We start from the raw sequence: 19658 nt of genomic DNA, 5'->3' as shown, positions 1-19658 counted from the left end.
GCAACTGAGCATGTTAAGAGCGAAAAATCAACACGCAACGAATATAAAGAAAAGACACGGCCCACGTTTACCAGCAGTTACATAATATCACCATGGGTAACGCTGCTTGAACATTATTCATAGGCGAATCGTAAGTACGCACACACAAACGGAAGAGGTTTCAGCGGTGGCGCTGCTTACCACCCTTCATCGCTTCTACACGACGGGTTGCATTTCTCCGCCTCAACAGTACAGAGTGGACAGCGGCTGGAAATGGCGGTGTGCGGTGGTGGTGTACCTGTTGCATTTGGGATTTCACTGAGAGAATAAGAAGGAATCGACGATGGACTGCTACGCAAGTAAGTGATCTAAGTGTCCTTTTTTGTTGTTGGTGCACGTCGCGCGTGCGAAATGCACTGCAATAGCCGGTGACGGGCTCAACTGTGTTGTGTGAACATGCCCTGTCAATGCCCTGTTACGACATTCCCGCTTGGCCATGAGGATTGATAAAGCCGCGGCATTGCGAGTCTGTGATAAATGGTGTAGCGTTTGTTGTGCTGATTTCATATAGAGTACATTGAGACGTGTAAGCAACATCAGCGACGATGTCGTCTGTAGCAGTTCGTTATCGGCTGTATGTGGCAGCTGGCTTACTGACGTTGGCATTCCAGTTTTGCAACGTGTTGTGATGTGTTCTTGGCATTCCAAAATAAAGTGAAGTTACTGTTCCCCTTAGCAATCTCTCACGGCGCGGTGTAACACTATGTTAGCCGTATTCGGCGACGCATTGCATCACAGCGAAATTCTATTTTTCCTTAAGCTTAGGACGCAGTGTGCTTGGCGTGCATAATCGCTGTGTTCATACCCGTAATTGAAAGACTGCTTGTGTATGAAGACCTCATAGAGCATGTTGCATGCGATGCCCCTACATCACAATGAATGGACGGTGTAGCGTGCTTGCTGCCGTAACCTCGTGCGATCTGCAGTGTTAGGTAACACTGGTGTAACACGGTGCCTTGGAACACTTTGGGATCGAGCCCGAGCAATCGTGCGCGATCGCACTTGAAGGCTAAACCCCATTAGCGCGATTTTGTGCGCGACAGCGACGAGCGACGGGTTCGCGCGACGGATCGGGCCGTCGCTTGAACAGATCGCTCGGTCTTGTCGCGCGATCGCTCGGTTTTGCAAATCTAGAATTCGTCGCTCGTCGCCCGGAAGTGCTATGAGCGACTAGCCAATAGCGCAAAGCCGGAACTGGATGTACATAACTCCAGTACTTCCGATTGTCGCACGGAACGAGCAAACGATTGAATTTTTATACGTGCAAGGATAAGAACCTACTGCAAGACTTTCAGGAATAGTTATGCTGCTTCTTACAGTAAAATACATCAACTTAAGTTAATAAAGCACGCATCACGCTAGTTTCGGCGCCTATATTGCTGCCCTCATACCGGCAACACTGGGGAGACGTCGCTCGAAGTCGTCGCTCGCATGGGGTGCAACTTGTAGGCGACGAGCGAACGCGACAGCCATCTTCATCGCGTCGCTTGTCGCTGTCGCGTGCAAGATCGCTTGCATGGGGTTTATACTTGAAAGTGTGCGCGTGATACCCATTAAGGGTCGCTGGAGAAGAAATTGATTATTTTGCTATAGCTGGTAATCGGCATCAGATGTTCCGCGAATTTTTGTTTTTGTTTTGTTTTTACTCCAGACAGCTACCAGGCTGACTATCAACGTTCTGACGCAATACGTCAGCATTTAACGTAATCTGGGAGTGGACTGCCACGTAAATTTTGCCCATCTGCGGCCGTAATTGTAAAGCAAGTGCATGTGATAAGTAATTTTTAACGTAACCTTGACACAGAATAGCGGTGCCCAAAAGTGTAATGGACATCCAAAGTTACAAATGTCCCAAACTGGTATAAAAAAATCAAAAGGTGTGTCAACACTGATGTTAAAGGCTGGTTCTAATACTGACTGTCTCTACTTGCGTAGACTAATTTTCAGCATATAGGCATCAATACAATAATTATACTAAAATAAATGTGAGTTATGTAGAGAAAAATGTGTGCTGTTTTGCCGAATAGAAGGTGCTTCATGAAGTCTTTTTTTAAATGAGTTGAACGATACAATTGAAGACACCAAACGATACCACAGCTATCGGTAATTCGGTGACAAGCTTATGTGCAAGAGTATTTGTATATGAAAATGTTTTTGCTTTACTGCGGACGACCGGTCTGAAAATACCTGATATTATTTGCTTCAATTGCAGCTATTGCACCAGTGAAGGATGTCTGTGTGCCGGTTTGTGCTCAGTTTCTCAGCCAGCGGGCGTGAGAAAGTGTGCCACAGCAGTCTGTCTAGTGGTGCTCTTTGTTCTGGTAAGCTGTGCCATTCTATTGTATATCTGTCTTGCATATGCAGTCTTAATAGACAGTGACTGCAAATGTTGGTGGAATGACGAGGCCTATGAAAGTAGAGTAATTTTGCAGATGCATTCAAAGGATAATTGATGTTTTTGTTTTCCTGTGGCAACAAATTGGTTCAGTATGAGCACGTCGACTTGAAAGGGATATTGTTTCATACTTGACTTGGTTGCACATATGAGTGGTGTTTGAAAAACACTTATAGTGCCAGAGTTCAAGATTTGAGGCACCAGATAAAACAGGCACCAATAAAATAACTGTTTGTCTAGTGTTGGCTTAATGAGTATGCAACAACACTGCACACTGATCGTTAGCACTGTCATGCATGGGCTCCATGGTAACTAAGATTAGCCACGAATAAGCTCACTGTGAGCTAGTGTTGAGCTAACTACAACAGGTGAGTATGCGATGATGTAATTAAGTGCAACATTGGAAGACAATGTAACAATGTAAAATTATAGCCTGAGCTCGCAGCTGCGTTGCGTGGTCAGGCGACCAAAAGATATGAATATTAAAAAGGGAACGAACAGTGCTACTGCCAGTCCGAAGTGACAGCGTTGTACACAGCAACATATTCCCTTTGTCCTGTCTGTAGCCCTGTTCGGTTCCCTCCTAAACTTGCACCAAGCAGCCCAATTCAGAACGGTCCGGCAGGTTGATCTGAATACTTGAATTTGCCAAGCAGGTTAAGTGATGACACGCTAGCACAATGGGAGCTATTCTGAAAGTTATGTCTGCTAGGAAAATGTGTCATGAAGATACTTCACTGCTAAAAATTTGGTGTACAACTGCACAAAGCAGCATCAATAGCTATGTTGCTCCCCCATGTTGTGTCAAAGGTCTGTGCATGTTTTGTGAGATAATGCTTGAGTCGTCGGCCGGTTTGCTCTACATAATTGCGGCTGCAGGACAGTGGGATATTGTGAACAGCACCAACCGTAGTACCTATGAACTCCAGCACATACATCTTTATGTAAACTTCACATGTTGCCCTGGTCCGGTTAACATTTTGTACATGCCCAGATTGCTTGGCACTGAAAATAAAAAGGTAGTTTCAACTCTCTGAGCAATTTGCTTGAATTGATGGTTGCCTTTGTGTACAGATTGCATAACAGTCATAGGCCTTGGCTTTCTCGAAGTTGTCTGACCGGAGACGTCAGCTATGTTCAACTCCATTAAATGCTTCTTGGCAATGCATGCTAAAAGGCAGTGCAAACGCACTGTTAAAAACAAACATTGTAAGTGGTTATGAAAGCTCCCCTCCACGTCTGGGTGGTACCAAGTGTTAAATGCGCTCTCCGGTGTTCCTGTAGCAACAACATGCTTCAGTGTTCAGGTGCACCAATAGAAAAGGTAAAAACACCTTTGAGTGCAGGGAATAGCTCCAGCTCGATGCTCACCACAGAAAATCTTCAGGCCCAGATAGTGGAGCTTGCCTTTCAGTAGTAGTTTTGCTTACTTGAACATGTGTGGCACTTTGTAGGAGACATCAAAAGTTGCTCAACCACTTTAATTGCGACTTTTCACTGCTGAGAACACTGTCAGCTAGTCGTAAAACACTAGCTGCTGTAAGAACCAGCGTAGTAAAGGTATTCTGCTTCATTGGAAACTTTCTACCCTATATGACGTGAAGTAAGGCTACTAAAAGGGTTGAGTGATTTGTTTTCTGTCTTCTCTACAGTGCTAGATGAGCTCATGAAAGGGGGAAAACTACATTTCAATAGATGAAGTGCCAACAGAGACAGCACAGTCAGAAAGAACAAAGACAGGACAAGGTGCCACTTGCAACTGTTTATTGAGGTCAAAAGCACTGAATATATAACCATGGGGAGAGGGGGGAAGAAAAAAAAAAGAAGCGCTGATTATGTGAATGTGCATGTGCAAAAATATGGAAGATATATATGAAGGGAATCATAAGATTAACCAAAATCTAAAACTTATCTAAAAACATGCGTTGATTTCTGTAAATAGTCGGAGACTGTGTCGACACAGGCGTCCCCTCTTTTCTTAGTCTGGTTGGCCTCCAAAAGTTCACGTGCCACAGTGTCTTTGCTTTTAAACATGATTGTTGTATCAGGAAGCCTTGCTTCACGTAATTGCTTATTCTCATTCTCACATGCCTTGCAATGAAGCAGCAAGTTTGAGCCATAACCATTTTTGAGTGAAAGCTTGTGCTCCTGCAGGCGTTCATTAATACGTCGGCCAGTTTGTCCGGTTTACTCCTTCCCACACTTCAGCGGTATGCAGTATACGACGCCTTCTCCGTACTTCACAAAAGGGTTTGTGTGTTTACTAGAACACTCTACTTTCTTAGTCATCATATCCAATCAGACTGCACAAAGTAACAAGTTTTTGGGGCTCGGAAGAAACCACAGGAATTTTGTATTTCACGATGACATGTTTAAGATTATGCGCTGCTTTGTGAGAATACGGTATCACCACTGGTTTAGCTTTCTTTTCCAATGTTTGACCTTCTTCACTGCTTCAGTTTCTTTCTTTTTGCACCTCTTTCAACGCCTCTGAAACTTTGCTCAAAACCAAACAAGGAAAGCCAGCTTTCTTCAACTTCAAAATCTGTTCGTCAAAGGTGTTGTGTGCTTTATGACAGCACATTTCTTTAAGGGTAAATTCAAGGCACATGGTGGCAATCGCACGTTTAACAGTCTTGGAGTGCATAGTCTTATACTGCAACAATTAATTGCAGGGTCGGTATACCGACCTCGTGCCCACAAGGAATTTCAGCCGTATCCAGTGGCGATACCATATTCTCACGAAGTGGCGCGTAATCTTAAACACGTCGCCGCAAGATATAAAATTCCTGTGGTTTTTGCTGCGCCCCGAAAGCTTGCTACTTTGTGACACCTGATTGGATCTCATGACTCTAAAAGTAGAGTGTTCTATTAAACATACAAATCCTTTTGTGAAGTGTGAAGAAGCGGTCGTATACCGTGGAAGTGTGGGAAAGAGTATATCGGACAAACTGGCCGATGTATTAGTGAACACCTGTGGGAGCACAAGCTTTCGCTGAAAAATAGTTATGGCTCAAACTTGCCACTTCATTGCAAGGCCTGCAGGAATGAGAATAAGCAAGTATGTGAAGCAAGGCTTCATGATACAACGATCGTGCTTAAAAGCAAATACACTGTGGCACGTGAACTGTTGGAGGCCAACCAGGTTAAGAATAGAGGGGATGCCTGTGTCAGCATGCCTGTGTCTGAATATTTACACAAATGAATGCATGTTTTTAGATAAGCCTTAGCTTTTGGCTAATCTTATGATTCCCTTCATCTTCTGTGTTCTCGCGCGTGCGCCTTCACACAAGCAATGCTTCTGTTTTTTTCCTTCCCTTCTCCCCATGGCTATATATTCAGCTGCTTTTGACTCAACAAACAGTTGCAAGTAGCGCCTTGTCCTGTCTTTGTTCTTTCTTACTGTGTTGTCTCTGTTGGCGCTTCATCTTCTGAAAGCTCTGCACCAAGTAGCCCCACAACGTGTTCTACTGGAAAACTACCACTAGACAGTGATCTTCCATTTCTTGACCTCATTGTTTTCTTTGGTGAGTGTCATGTGCACTGCATCTATGCCCCGTCTTTTAAGGAGAGAATTCTGCCTTTCGCATCAATGCACTGTTCGGCTGTGAAGCTCTGTCACAGAAGCACGAAATAGCATCCTCAACAAGTTGAGGAGAACTTCTATACCCAGGTCTAACATTGGCCTACAGTGGTGTGACCACTGTTAGATCACATTCAGAAGGTCAGCCATAGTCTCAAGAAGACTGTTGGGAGAGCTAGAACATTTATTTGTCACGTCAACAATCTAGGTTCAAAAAGGTGAATCAGACCAGGCCTTGGCGCAAAGTTTAGCAAGAGGCACATGCAGCAGTTCAACTGTGTGGTTGTTTACAACATCCCGCTGCCCTGCAGCTGCAACTAGGCAAGACAAATAGGCCTAATATTTATTTGTTTGTGTGTGTGTGTGTGTGTGTGTGTGTGTGTGTGCGTGTGTGCAATTAACCAAAAGTCTTAGCCTGCGCTCGTGTTGTTTGGCCTTCTCCCGTCTTTTCGTGTTGTCCCCAAGTAATCAGTCGGTGTCACATTCTTATAGAATTTGCAGTTATGAGATTCATGCTTTGGAACATGATCAGAAGCTACCAAATGGATGACATAATCCCTCTACATGGGTTGGTGTAGATTAATGTGTCTCTGCAGTAGGGGTAGGGCATCATATACGCTTGTTTAGCACTTATGCACTTTTGTTTCCAGAGCTTGTGACACAGTGATTCAAACTATGTCTGTGAAAACAGTGCTGCACATTGCCAGGAAATGTTACAACACTTGTAGGTGAAGCTCGGTGTTGTGAGAGGTTATAGAAACTTGCTTTCAACTTGCTTTTTGCAAGTTTCTTGAGCATTTTTAAAAAATGCTTCTCTAACTCCCGCGTGCATTGTGTTCATGACTCGCTATGAAACTGTCATCAAGTATGTCCTTTATGCCATCCGTTTCTAAAGATTACATGAATATAATTAACCCTTTGAGGGTCGATCTTTTTCGCCATATTCGACCGCCCAGGGTCGATTTTTTTTATTGCAGATTGCAATTCTTAGGGACTTATTTTGAAAAAAAATTACCATAATTTTTCTAGGGTGTCCGTAAAGCGAGAAAAAATTATTTTGTGTTGGTATATATGTACTCTTTATTCATGAATAACAATAATAAAAAAGGAAATAAACCTATAAGAGTAAAAAATTTTAATACATTGTTATAGTTCAAGGCTTTGAAAATGTCCACGCGAGAATACTTCGCAAGACTGAAATGTTCCTGCTCTTACACTAATATGTACTATTATGAGCAATATGAAAGGGAACACAGGAACGCGTAGAAAACACCCTCAGACCCAGCTATATGGGTAATACGCAGCGGTCACCATCGGAAACAAAGTGGAAAGGGGGACGCTGTTCTAACAACTGTTCGCACTCCCGCCATGCGTCTGCAAAGTGCGGAATTTCGCATCGCCAGCAGACAGTGATAACACTGTTCGATATTGCGTCACTCGTAACCTTTTGCGTCGAATCGTTAGAAAAGATAGCACTGTTCCGGACTTCGATATTGATTTATGGTAAACCTTCTAAACCGGGAAAAAATGGTCTTTAAGGGTGAGTTCAAAATAAGTTTATTGGCGCTTGCCGAATATTAAAGAGATATTGAAGCAAATGAAATAAGGCAATAGCGTTATCGCAGCTTATCCTCATCCTTTGTTTTGTTCGTTGGTGGCCTAATAATGCGTCATGCCACCGTCGACTTGAACGACGGCCTCCATTCTTTGAGGCAAAGACGCGTAGAGAGCCTCGATGAATGCGGTATCACGCTGAAGGCGCCTCCACTCATGTTCTATTGCTTCCCATAGTTGGTCGGAGTTCGCCAATTCTAGTGAGCTCTTCGAAAGGTTCACTCTCATACGGCCCCAAACGTGCTCCATAATGTTCATGTCAGCACCCTTCGCGCACCACTGAAGTTGCATTACCCCTCGCTCTTCCAAAAGGCGCGCCACGTCCTCCGATGTGTGAACGGGAGACAAATCCTGCTGGAAAAAATAACACCCATCCGGGTGCGGCCCGTTCAACACATAGGGGATCATCTGGTGCTCGAGCAGAGTGCAATACGCAGCACTGGTGAACCTCCCATCAGTTCTCACCAGTGGGCCTAGGCCTGCATGGGAAATCGCCCCCCAGACGTTCACAGACATGCGTCCACTGGCGGCCACCTCCTGGATATTCTGCGGACTAAAGCGTGTGTTTGCGGTCCACCGCACTCTCTTTCGTTGGTCCCAGCGGCTCGAGAACGTGGACTCATCAGAGAAAACTACATACTTCTACCCACTCTCGCTCCAGCTGCGGTGTTCAGTAGCGAACCTCAGCTGAGCCGGTTTGTTGGCTGCGGTGAGCAGAGGTTTCTGTGCGGCGATGCGACTTCGCAGTCCTGCTTCTCTAAGCCTTCATCGTACCATGCTGTCGCTCAAGTTGTTCAAGCCAAGAGCACCTCGAACGTCCTTTGCACTTTGAAATTGTTTGTCCCTGACGGCAGCCACGATGCAAAGGTCTTGGTCGTTCGTTGTTGATCGAGGTTGTGTGCAGTGCGGCGCATCGTTTATGTGTCCTTCGTCTCGGTAAGCCTGGATAATCCGGTTGACCGTTTTCATTGGGCGGCTTGTCACGAGAGTAATATTGCGCTGCGTATAACCTCTTTTAGACATTTCTATTATATCTTCCCGCTCTTTAAGATGCACTCGAGGCATCTTGAGGCTACAAATTAAGAGTTGACTGCTCTGCGTAGGCCACTGCAGTGTGCGACGTGAATTTTTCTGAATGAACTTCGTGCAACAAAGTTGCATGAGAGACAGTTTGTCAATGTTCTATTCCTCTGTCGTCATTGGTTCGAGCGTCGCCGCTGTTCGAGGTGCCACTGACAACCGAGTGTGTCGATTCAAATAAAGAATCGGTTTGAAATACAGGGCAAACTTTTTCTCGGAGTACTATCAAGCGGTTGCACGAAGAAAAAAAGAGAATGAAAGAAAAGAAAGTAAATCGGTGTAAGTCACTGGCGACGACCACCGTCTTATCGGCTGTTGGACGATCCATGACGTAAGCTGCTCCTTTATAGAAATGCCAGCGTGGTGGGAGTGCCAACAGTTAGTGGAAGAGCGCTCTCCTTTCCCCCTTCGTTTTTCACAGCGCCATCCGCGTATCGCTCCGAGTCTGTTTCAAGGCCACGTGTTCCTGTGTTCCCTTTCATATTGCTTATGATAGTACATCCATAGCGTAATAGAACTGTGGGGTTGCGTGCCCATCAAAAAAGCAAAACGTGTGACAAACTTCCACTAATCTTCATCTTATCACCAACCAGATGCAATTAGTTTTCACGAGTCTCAAAAAAAGAAAAAGAAAGGAGCAACAGAAGCGCATGCACGGCAGCATCCTTCTATGCGCACCTCTGCGAGCACTAAATGAGCGAGAAACAAGCAGTAGCCTTTTGAGCGACTAGTAACGAGATAGCCATCAGTTTTGCAAGCACAAGAAGCCGAAACCGCCCGAGAAAACAAAACCCAAACCGCCACCCGCCCACGCGCACGCCAATGCACAAGCGGTAGTACGTAGACGCGCAGGAGCAAACTAGCGCTATAACAAACCATGCAACGAAAACTGATAGAACGAGGCGTGCAAAAGAAATTTCCTGTATTTCCACATAGTGGCAGCACATGACAGAAAAGGTTAGGAAATTGTTGCGCTTTTTAAACCTACAGACAGCGCCGTAAATATATGGCTTCGACCATTTTTGTACTTCGCGGTGCGGTATATTTACTTCATTGACCCTCGAAGGGTTAAGGAGTCATGCTCCTTGAAACAATTTCCCGTAACAACATTGTAAAATACCACCTGAGGGTCTTGCATCTCTTACATCTGCTGTTTTTCACATCATAATTTAATAAAACTGCATTTAGTAGCTGCACAGCACAGGCCCCATTTTGTTTTATCACACTTCTTTGTCTTTTCTCCCCGTGCCCCAGGTCTTATTTCAACAACTGCTATCTGCAGGCTGTCATAAAATTGCTTCAACATTGTTGACAGATTCCAATATTTTTTTCGAACCATTCTCTCATGTGATCTAAAGAAAATTAACTTGATTAGCCTGACATGAAGATGAATTCGAAATAATTTATTTATTGTACTTGCTTGGTAGCACTGAAATGTTTCTTTAATCAATATAATACTTACAATTCACCTTTGTATTGCTGGGTACCGGTAGAGATATGGTTGGTTATTCACCAGAAAGGATCCCGAATTTTCCACCTTCTTAGTGTACGTTAGACACTCACTTGTTGCACTTCACAAAGAGCAACTTGTGGTTGCTAGGAAATAAAGGTTTACTGAGAATTTTCATGCATCCAATTTGATTCTGTGTACTAGCATGTTTGTATTACCATGTATTTCATAGAGTTGAGGCTCCATAAAAGTACATTCTGTCATTCAATGTCTGTGACATGGTTAAGCAGGTTGACCATATCTTATTAGAACTTCCTATGTTGTGGGGCACTTGTTTGCAACTTAAATTATGTGGTTTGGTGCTGTCAGTGTAAGCCTAATGTCGTTTTTTGTTCTCCCAGGAAGGACGCAAGCATTGCTGAGGAGCCATTTGACCTGCCGCCACACTAATATTGTATTTGGTAAGGTCTATTACAGATCTTATTTCGTGTAGTATGTGCTATAATTGTGTACAATATGTTCAAAACTTCAGTAAGTGGGCTGTTTGACAACAGGTGTTTACAAATTAATAATTATAAAAGGTGTTCAAGGTCATTAGTGATACAATTGCTGCTCACTGCTGAATTTTTTTCCGAATTAAATGATGAGCCATCCAGCAAGTGCGGCTCTCCTGGCTAATTATACAAACTTTCAAATACGGTTAATTTTTTATCACAAGTGTACAGCAGTCGGGGACAACTGTTCACAGCGACAATTTCATAATATTTACTTACATGCATAAGTGAGTCAAAGGTCAGGTGTACTTATGAAGTTTTATGAAACAAGTTCATCATCATATTGCTTACTTCATTGAAAAGTTTTTCGCGGAATTCTCACTTCTATGAACAGATCAACAGTTGTCGAACGATGGTCGTCTCTATAGCCAATGTTTGGGCAAGAGGCTTGTCTTCAGCGCACTAACAAGAGACTTCTTTGCCATGCAGCTTGAGCTGATCAGTATGAAGAGATTACATAGGATAGGAACACAAAGCATTAGTGGGCCTCTTCGGTTATCAGTCCTTGACAGTCCTGGACTGCTTAGCACTGCTGTCCCGCATTCGATTTTCTCAATCAGCTTCGGAAGCCCCATCCACCAGTCTGAGAGCAGCTAGTATCGCATTCGTTTTACCAGAAGTCACAGACTCTGCGGACTCTCAGAGCTGTCAGCAGATATTTGTTCAGACATATGCAAGTAGCTAGCAGACGGTGGCTGTCTTGAAAAGATGCACGCGGGCTTGACGCCATGTTTTAAAAGAGGCTGTGTGTTTATGTGTACTTTGCGCGTTCCAGACAGCAAATATCATGCACTCAGCTATTGCTTCCGTTAAATCGATGCTTCGTGTGCCATAATGCGAGGTTTTCATGAGTGGTCTAATTGCTGCAACCTTAGTCCTTGTGTTTTTTAAGACAAAGCACAGTGATCAGGCGCAAATGCTTGCTTTTCTTGATGTGTTTCGTGAAATCTGTAATGCTCATTGCTATATGCATAGTAAACAGGTAGATTTCGCTTTTCAGATGAGTGAAACTGGTGGACAAGGAAACGTATCATATTGCATGTAGATATTTCATGCTGGTAGCTGGCGTGGCATACAGGGTGTTTCACGTAACTTGAGCCAAACATTGAATATATGCAAATGCCACGTAACTGGACAGAACCAAGGTAATGTTGTTTGCCCTCGCTTCGAGATACTCATATTTTTTTCATTTTGCCAGATTAAATAATTAGTATTCGGTAATTAATCAACTTCTCAAATATTATGATTAATACATGCTACATAAAAGTGTTTTTCCTAGCGTGAAAGAAGCCTGCAAATACACACTAAATCGATGCGTGACTGTCCATTCGCAGCACTTTGCGTGTATTCGCGAGCTTCTTTCTCGAAAAAACACTTCTACGCAGCATGTCTCGAACAACAGAAAGCTGTATGGGGAGCTTTTCATGTTGCTCTCCAATTTTCTCATGGACACTTCTAATCTAATTATAATATTTGAAAAGTTGATTAATTAACGAAGATGAAATATTTATTTTGGTGGAATGAAAAAATATCTGAGTATCTCCAAGTGACGGCAAACAACATTACCTTGGTTCTGTCGAGCTACGTCACATTTGCATATTTTTATTGTTTGGCTCAAGTTACGTGGGACAACCTGTATAATCAGAGCTTCACTGATTGCTGTTGACATGTGTGCTGATGCCTTCTGTTAACCAAATTCGAAATTTTGCTTTTGGATGTGCAGGATTAGTAGACAGTGTAGACGTGCTCTGTCCTAGACGCACGTCAGGCCTTCAGTAGATGGTTTCACGTGCTTTGAGGATATCGGCCTGTGCTTTGTGGGTGAACAGTGATGTGGCACAACCGTGTTTTTGCTTATTTTTGTGTGGCAATGACGCTTAAATTTACAGGAAATGAATGAGCTGGCTTAAATACAGCAGTTAAGGGGCCCGAAGAGCGAGAGCACGATGTAAACTGAGCTTTGTTAACATGTTCAATGTGCTCAGGCTGCGATTCCATTATGCAAGCTTTATGGTTGTGTCGGCGACATGGCCTCTGAGACTGCACCATTTTGATGACGACGCTACTGAATTTGCTGGGTAGGGTGCTATCCACAAGTAGCTAAAAGCACGAGGTCACGAGATTGAATCCCGTCCACGGTGGCTGCATATCAATGGGGGCAAAATATGAAAACACCCATGTACTTAGATCTAGGTGCACGTTAACGAACCCCAGGTGGTCGAAGTTTCCGGAGTCCTCCACTACGGCTTGCCTCATAATCAGAAAGTGGATTTGGCACGTAAAACCCTATTAGTTTAAGTAGCTAATAGCAGACAACAGCAGCCAGGAGAGCGGCTTCCAATCACGGTGCTTTCAAACAAAACCTCGGACAGTCCCAGGCAGCGGGATCACATGACTGTGATGCGCCCTTCTGTCAATGCTAGCCAGACCAGAATCCGCAGGTGGTTTGCGGACAGTCTGGGACTGCATAATTGAAGGGGCGCAGTGCTCTCACATACATTATGTCCACTGCGGCACGAAGGCCTTTCCTAGTAATCTGTAAATATATATGGCTTGCGCCAACTGACTCCATCCTATGCTTGCATATTTACAAATTTCGTCATGGTGCCTAGTTCTTTACCGTCCTCAAAAGCGCCTTTTTTTTTAATTTATCATGGATATCATTTTTTGGCGTTCCGTTGCTTGTTGAGCAAGCCTTCATTCTCAAGCTCCATTTTTATCATGCCAGGTTTCAGTCTCTGTTAGTTTTAGCACAATGCAATGATGGTACTTTTAAGACTAATGGTAAGCTATAGATGGTGACTCAGTAATGTGTGACTTAAGTCTTCTAAACAATTTATAGTCTTTAAATTTTCTTCTACTGATCCAGGACTCCTGTGAATAATTGCCTTAAGTAACATACTTCATTGCCTTCTTGCCCTAGAAAATATAACTGGTGCCTTCTTGCAGGCCTTTAAAGTGGCAACATGTGTACTGCAGACAGTAGGGCATGTTCCGAGCCTGGCGACAATGAAATTAACCTTAGTTTTCCAAGAAAAAAAAAGGTGTCTGCAAAAAACAATATAGAATGACCTGTTTAGTTAGAAGCATTTTCCCTGGATTTTACCGAATCTGCATTTTGGATAGACCCGAAGGAAATAGTGTTGTCGCTGCGGCTTTAAAAATATTTTGTACCAGACTGCAGGCCAATAGCATTAATTCCAACCAATTACCCCAGAGTATCCCCACTATGGTATAAAGAAGGAAAATTTTGGAACGAAACATTGCACAAATTGACCAAAGTTTTTTTTCTTTGCATTTACTAACAGCGCAGAATTTGGCCATCCTGTTGCCATGAGTCGTAGAAATTTGAGCAAATAGCTCTGTCCTCATTGGCTCTCAAAATCTACGGGAAGTGCTCATGTTTAGGCATGTTAATGAATTACTCTACTTTAAAATTTTTTAGTAGAGGCTGGATTCATTTCAGAAATTTCCCGAATTAAGCGCATTCACATGAAGCAATGCAATCTGGAAAAATATGTTGCATTATTTGTTTCGTTATGGGATTGCAAGTCAAGAAACGGACAGAATAAACAGTACTGCCTGCCAGAGCCATGTATGGGGTCCAGGCATAATTGCAGGCTTCTTAACAAAAAGGGCAAATTTTTCGGTGAACACAGTGCAATATTATAACTTTTTATGAAGCTGGGAAGGGTATGTTGATGCATTCACGACCCTAACTTTCAATTTTCACTGCTTGAGTAAAAAGAATATTACACATTGGTACTTCTTCCGTGACACAACAAACCATATCCGAAAGGGGCTGACAGCTGTCGTGACACAGTTGTGGTGCAAGCATGGTTTTTTGTATTGTTGCTATTGTTGCTATTCTACCAGCCTGTCAGCTGGACAATATCTTTGGCTTGCTTGTTCTGCGTCGGAAGTAAACAACATGCATGGTTTGCGCTTGTTTCAAGAGTGCTTCATTGTTTTGGGAAACAGTAAAATCTGCAAGGTTGTTTAATGGAGCAGTGAAAGTTGAAAGCTATGGTCTGCAGTATGTGGCCATGGCAGCTCTACCTAAATATGGGAGATGTAATCTCCAAATGTCATATTGTGCACGTGACATCTTTGGCTGTTCCAAGCAAACCATCAATTGACTTGGGTCCTTTCTATTTGAAGCTTTTTATGCTATAAGGCTACGAATGAATATATATCAACATGGCTGAGTCTGAACCATTTCTTTTGACAAGAGCACTTGTAGTGACAGTTGTGAATACGAAATCATTGTTTATCTGAGTAACAATAGCGATGATGATAGTAAATAATTGAACAGCCTTAATTGATTGGTGCTTCTTTCTTTTCAGGCAAAGCCGAAGGCCTCTGCAAGCAGCCAGTCATTCCAAGTCTCAACCAATCCTTCCTCTAGTCAGCCAATTTCTAGTGTCTATGCGGAAAGGACTTGCGCAAGAGTGTACACGGGACACTAAAAAAGCGACAAGGACAGGCGTAAACTTCCAACCGGTGTTCATTACAAAAAGGTATGTATATGTACTCTTGCACACTTAATCATAATCTGTTACAATCGTGCAAGTCAACATGGTCATCACAAATAAACGAGTGCACCAAGGCCTAAGGCGGCTTCCCGCATACAGACCCCAGATATTCAAATTCTTTAACAGTCAGTGCTACATATAGGGATGGCTTGCTAATGCAGTTGCATTCTGCAATAGCCGCTGCCTCAATGATGAGTCTAGTGTTTTCTTTCACACTGCTTGCTATTATTTCTGTTTTTAAAACAGTCGATGACATCTGCATTGGGAGCAATGGATTCCAAGGAAACCTTCTTTCCCTTTTTGTACTTTCCGATTATGTTCCTGTAGTCTCAAGTTTAGGGAACTTCCTATTTGTCCCACGTAACGCTGCCCGCAGGAAAGAGGTATGCTATACACTATTCCTCTTGAGCATTTGATGAAACCCTTTCTGTGCACAATGTTGCATGATTTTGATTGTCTGCTGACAGGGCTGGTTTTGGCACATAACTCAGCTTGCGGGGCGTGGAAGAAATGACCAAGACTGCAGTCCTTTGGCTTATTTTCTTTATTTACACCTATGTGATACTGTTCGCAGGAATCTAGCAGTCATCCCATACATTCACGCTATCTTGCATAAACTAAAGAAAATAGGCCAAAGGGCGGGAGTATAGGTCGTTTTTCCCGCACCCAACAAGTTATCTCAGTTATGTGCCAAAACCAGCCCTGTCAGCAGGCAATCAATTTCATGCAACATTGCTCACAGAAAAGCTTTCGTGAAATGCTCGGGGGGAGTAGTGAATAGCACACCTCTTTTCTGTGGGCAGCGTTACGTGGGGCAAATGGGAAGGTGCCTAAATATGAGACTACAGGAACATAATACAAAAGTACAAAAGGGAGAGAGGGTTTCCTTTGAATCCACAACTCCCAATGCAAATGTCATGCACTCTGAAAAAACAGAAATAATAGCAAGCAACGCACAAGAAAGCACTAGGCCCATCATTGAGGGGGCAGATATCGCATAAGTCAACTGCGTTAGCAAACTATCCCTAGCGTTGACATTAAAGAAGTTGCATACCTGGGGTCTGTATGTGGGAGGCCGCCTTAGGCCTTGGGGCGGCTTTAGTGTGCTCTTGTAACTGATTATGATCAAGTGCACAAGAGTATATATACATGCCTTTTCGTAATAAACACCAATTGGAAGTTCGCACCTGTTCCTGTCACTTTTTTAGTGTCCCGCGTTCACTCTTGCGCTGGTCACTTCAGCATGGAATACCAACTAGCCCAGTCTCACACCCTGCTTTTTTCAGTAAAGCAGAATAAACACAGGTTTTTTCAGATTCAAGTGGCTTGTTGTTTCTCGAACACAAATCTGTATGTATGCTGTGTACATGTTGGGTGTAGAACTCAAGTGCAACATGACAACACTGACACGAAGAATAAGCGGTGTAGAAAACAATGACACTAGGAGGAAACATGCAAACACAGCACGTTCTGTGTGGTGTATTTCCTGTGTGCTATGATTTCTGCCCCATTTCCAGCTATATCTTAAATTATGTTGCACATTATCCACATTGTAATGTACGACTTGGGTGGTTCATTGCCCAAAATAACTTATTCCAATGAACGAAACAATTTGGCTCGAGAACACGAGCATTCAAGTCCCCGTTTCTTCATTACCAAAGTACGGTCATGTACTATAATCGCAAGTACGGGGCTCAATTTACAGCATTTCCGTTTTACAGAACTCACCGTTTTTCTTATTTGCAAAATACGGTCAATTCTGTGATCACAACTACGGAGCTCACCGTTTTCCATTTAACGGAAATAATTTTTACGGCCTGTCCGTTCTACGGAAACACCGTTTTCCATTTAACGGAAATAATTTTTACGGCCTGTCCGTTCTACGGAAACACCGTTTTCCATTTAACGGAAATAATTTTTACGGCCTGTCCGTTCTACGGAAAGACCGTTTTTCATTTAACGGAAAAGTGTCCGGCAACGTTTTACCTGCAACTTTGACCGTAAACTGAAGAAATTTTTTTTACAGTGTAGTATCCGGATCGTTTGGACCTCGGGAACTAGGGTGCCGTCCACTTATACTTCTATAGGGACTGAGGTTTTTGTGTGGCCTCGTGGATTATATCTCATGACGACAAGTTCAGATTTTTGCGGGGAGCACGATAATCCTATCTTTCTCGCGTGTTCCGAGACTACGTCTGCTCCAGTTTGCAGTAGGTGCTCGATCTCTCCGTCGTTCCCTTTGGTTACCCAAAGTGTAATGTCTGCGTATAGGGAATGCGATAGGTTTGGTATTCCTTCAAGCAGCTGTGCCATGGATATGAGCGCGACATTGAAAAGGAGGGGTGAGAGTACCGATCCTTGCGGCGTTCCTCTGCTTCCCAGTGTGAAAGGGTCGGATGTGAGTGACCCGAAGTGTATTTCCGCCGTCCTAGCGGATAGGAAGGCTTTGACGTAGGTGTGGGCTCGCTCGCCTACTCCTAGATTTGAAAGGGCTTCCGTGATAGCCTCGTGCTTGATTTTGTCGAATGCTTTGGTTAAATCCAGAGCTAGGATTGCTTTGGTTCGTTTGCTGTGAATAGGCTTAATGACCTCCTCCGATAGTCTAAGCATGAGGTCTTGTGTGGAGAGGTGTTGTCTAAAGCCCAACATTGTGCTGGGGAAGAGTTCGTGCTTGTCCATGTGTTCTTGCAGGCGACCTAGAATCACGTGTTCTAGCAATTTGCCCAGGCAAGAAGTGAGGGAGATAGGTCTCAAATTTTGTATTTGTAGGCTCTTCCCTGGTTTCGGTATGAAGGTTATCTTTGCGTGTTTCCACGCTGCCGGCAGCTTGCCCTTTTCCCAGCATTGGTTGAAGAGTTGTGTGATAGCTTTGATTGATTCCTCATCCAGGTTTCTCAAGGTTCGGTTTGTGATTCCGTCCGCTCCCGGGGCAGAGGATGTGCGGAGTTTGTGTAGCGCCGCCCTCACCTCCGCCGTCGTTATTTCCTCGTCCATTCCTGGATTCTGAGGTCCTTTCTATTCGGGAAGCGTTTCCTTGTCGGAGGTATCTACATATCTACTCCTGAGTTCGTCGAGGATTTCGTCGTCTTGAAGGGGGTGTTCGTGTATAATGCGGCTGATGTTCTTGTTATGTGCCGTCTTACAATTTTCAGGGTCTAGGAGGTACCTGAGTAGGTGCCACGTGTCTTTTAGACCCAGTTTTCCATTCATCTGGTCGCATGTTTGACCCCATTGTTGTTTGACCAGCTCCTGTGCGTGGTATTCTATTTCTTTAACTAGGCGAGTAATTTTGAGCTTCAGTCTTCTGTTGTGTTTTTGTTTGAGCCATCTCTTTTGAAGGCTTTCGTGTGCTTGCCACATGTGTAGCAGTCTGTTGTCTATTGCGTGTGTTTCTGCTGTGACTGGTATGCTTTTGGTCGCGGTTTTGACGTCCTTGCCTAGCTGTTCAACCCATTTGTCGAGGTCGTCTATGGTGGTGGGTTCGTCTCGTGCTCTGATGAGTCTTAATTTGTCCCAGTCGGTGATCGTGATCTCTTTCCGCCCTTTCTTCTTTAGCGATGTGGCCGGGATGGTGGTTTCGATTATATAATGATCGCTGCCTAGGCTACAGGCGGTGTTCCTCCATTTCCCTTCTCCCACGTTCTTACTGATCGTGAGGTCGGGGCTGGTGTTCATCTGCACACTGTTTCCTATTCGCGTGGGTTGTAGCGGATCATTCAGTAATGTTAGGCCTTCGTCTTGTATGTAATTCCATATGGCGGTGCCCTTCTTGTTTATTTTGTAGCCCCAGGCCGTGTTCCTGGCGTTAAAGTCGCCTAGTATTAATAGCGGCTTGTGTCCACAGAGCCTGAGTGTTTTGTTAACTGCCTCTATTATCGGGCGGTGGTTCGATCTGGGGGCGCTATATATGTTGAGAAGAAATAGGCTCGCTTGTCCTTTTTTCTGTAGAATTATTTCCACGAGGAGGCAGTCCGCGTCCTTCGTGTCTATTTCGTGTTCGACAGCGGTCAGGTTTCTGTGGACCAAGACGGCCGCACGCGGGTTCTGCGCTCCCGTTTTTTTGTACGTTCTATAAAATATTCGTTTTCGAAAACGTAAGTCAATAAACGAGGCCAATGATCTGTTGTGTTGCAAGAGGAATTTATATATGTTCTGGCATATGCTGGCATACTCGATGGCAAGGACAAGACTGCGTGCGTGCTAATGCCATAAAGAACCCACGGCACACCACGCGCCAGTTCATAAACAATGCCTGGGGTAGCGCGCGCACGTGATTAATAAAAAAAATACGCGCCGCGGACAGGCAAAAAAAAAAGAAAGCAAAGTGAAGGTGCGCGGGGCATGGGAAAGGGTGGAGAGGGAGCGGAATGGGGCGTCTTAATAAAAACAACAACAATAAACAAAGAGC

At 43.9% G+C, this 19658-nt stretch overlaps 1 long non-coding RNA gene across 1 annotated transcript; it reads left to right on the top strand.

The window, feature by feature from the left end:
- The first annotated feature begins 224 nt into the window (after nucleotides 1-224).
- LOC126543069 (uncharacterized) lies at nucleotides 225-16566 on the top strand. Its single transcript, XR_008615036.2, has 4 exons — nucleotides 225-338; nucleotides 2252-2360; nucleotides 10563-10622; nucleotides 15062-16566. It is a non-coding gene; the product is annotated as an uncharacterized lncRNA (long non-coding RNA).
- The last annotated feature ends 3092 nt before the right edge of the window (nucleotides 16567-19658 follow it).

This window comes from Dermacentor andersoni, chromosome 2, assembly GCF_023375885.2.
Source record: "Dermacentor andersoni chromosome 2, qqDerAnde1_hic_scaffold, whole genome shotgun sequence".
Classification (NCBI taxonomy): domain Eukaryota; kingdom Metazoa; phylum Arthropoda; class Arachnida; order Ixodida; family Ixodidae; genus Dermacentor; species Dermacentor andersoni.
This window is presented reverse-complemented; position numbering and strand designations above follow the sequence as displayed.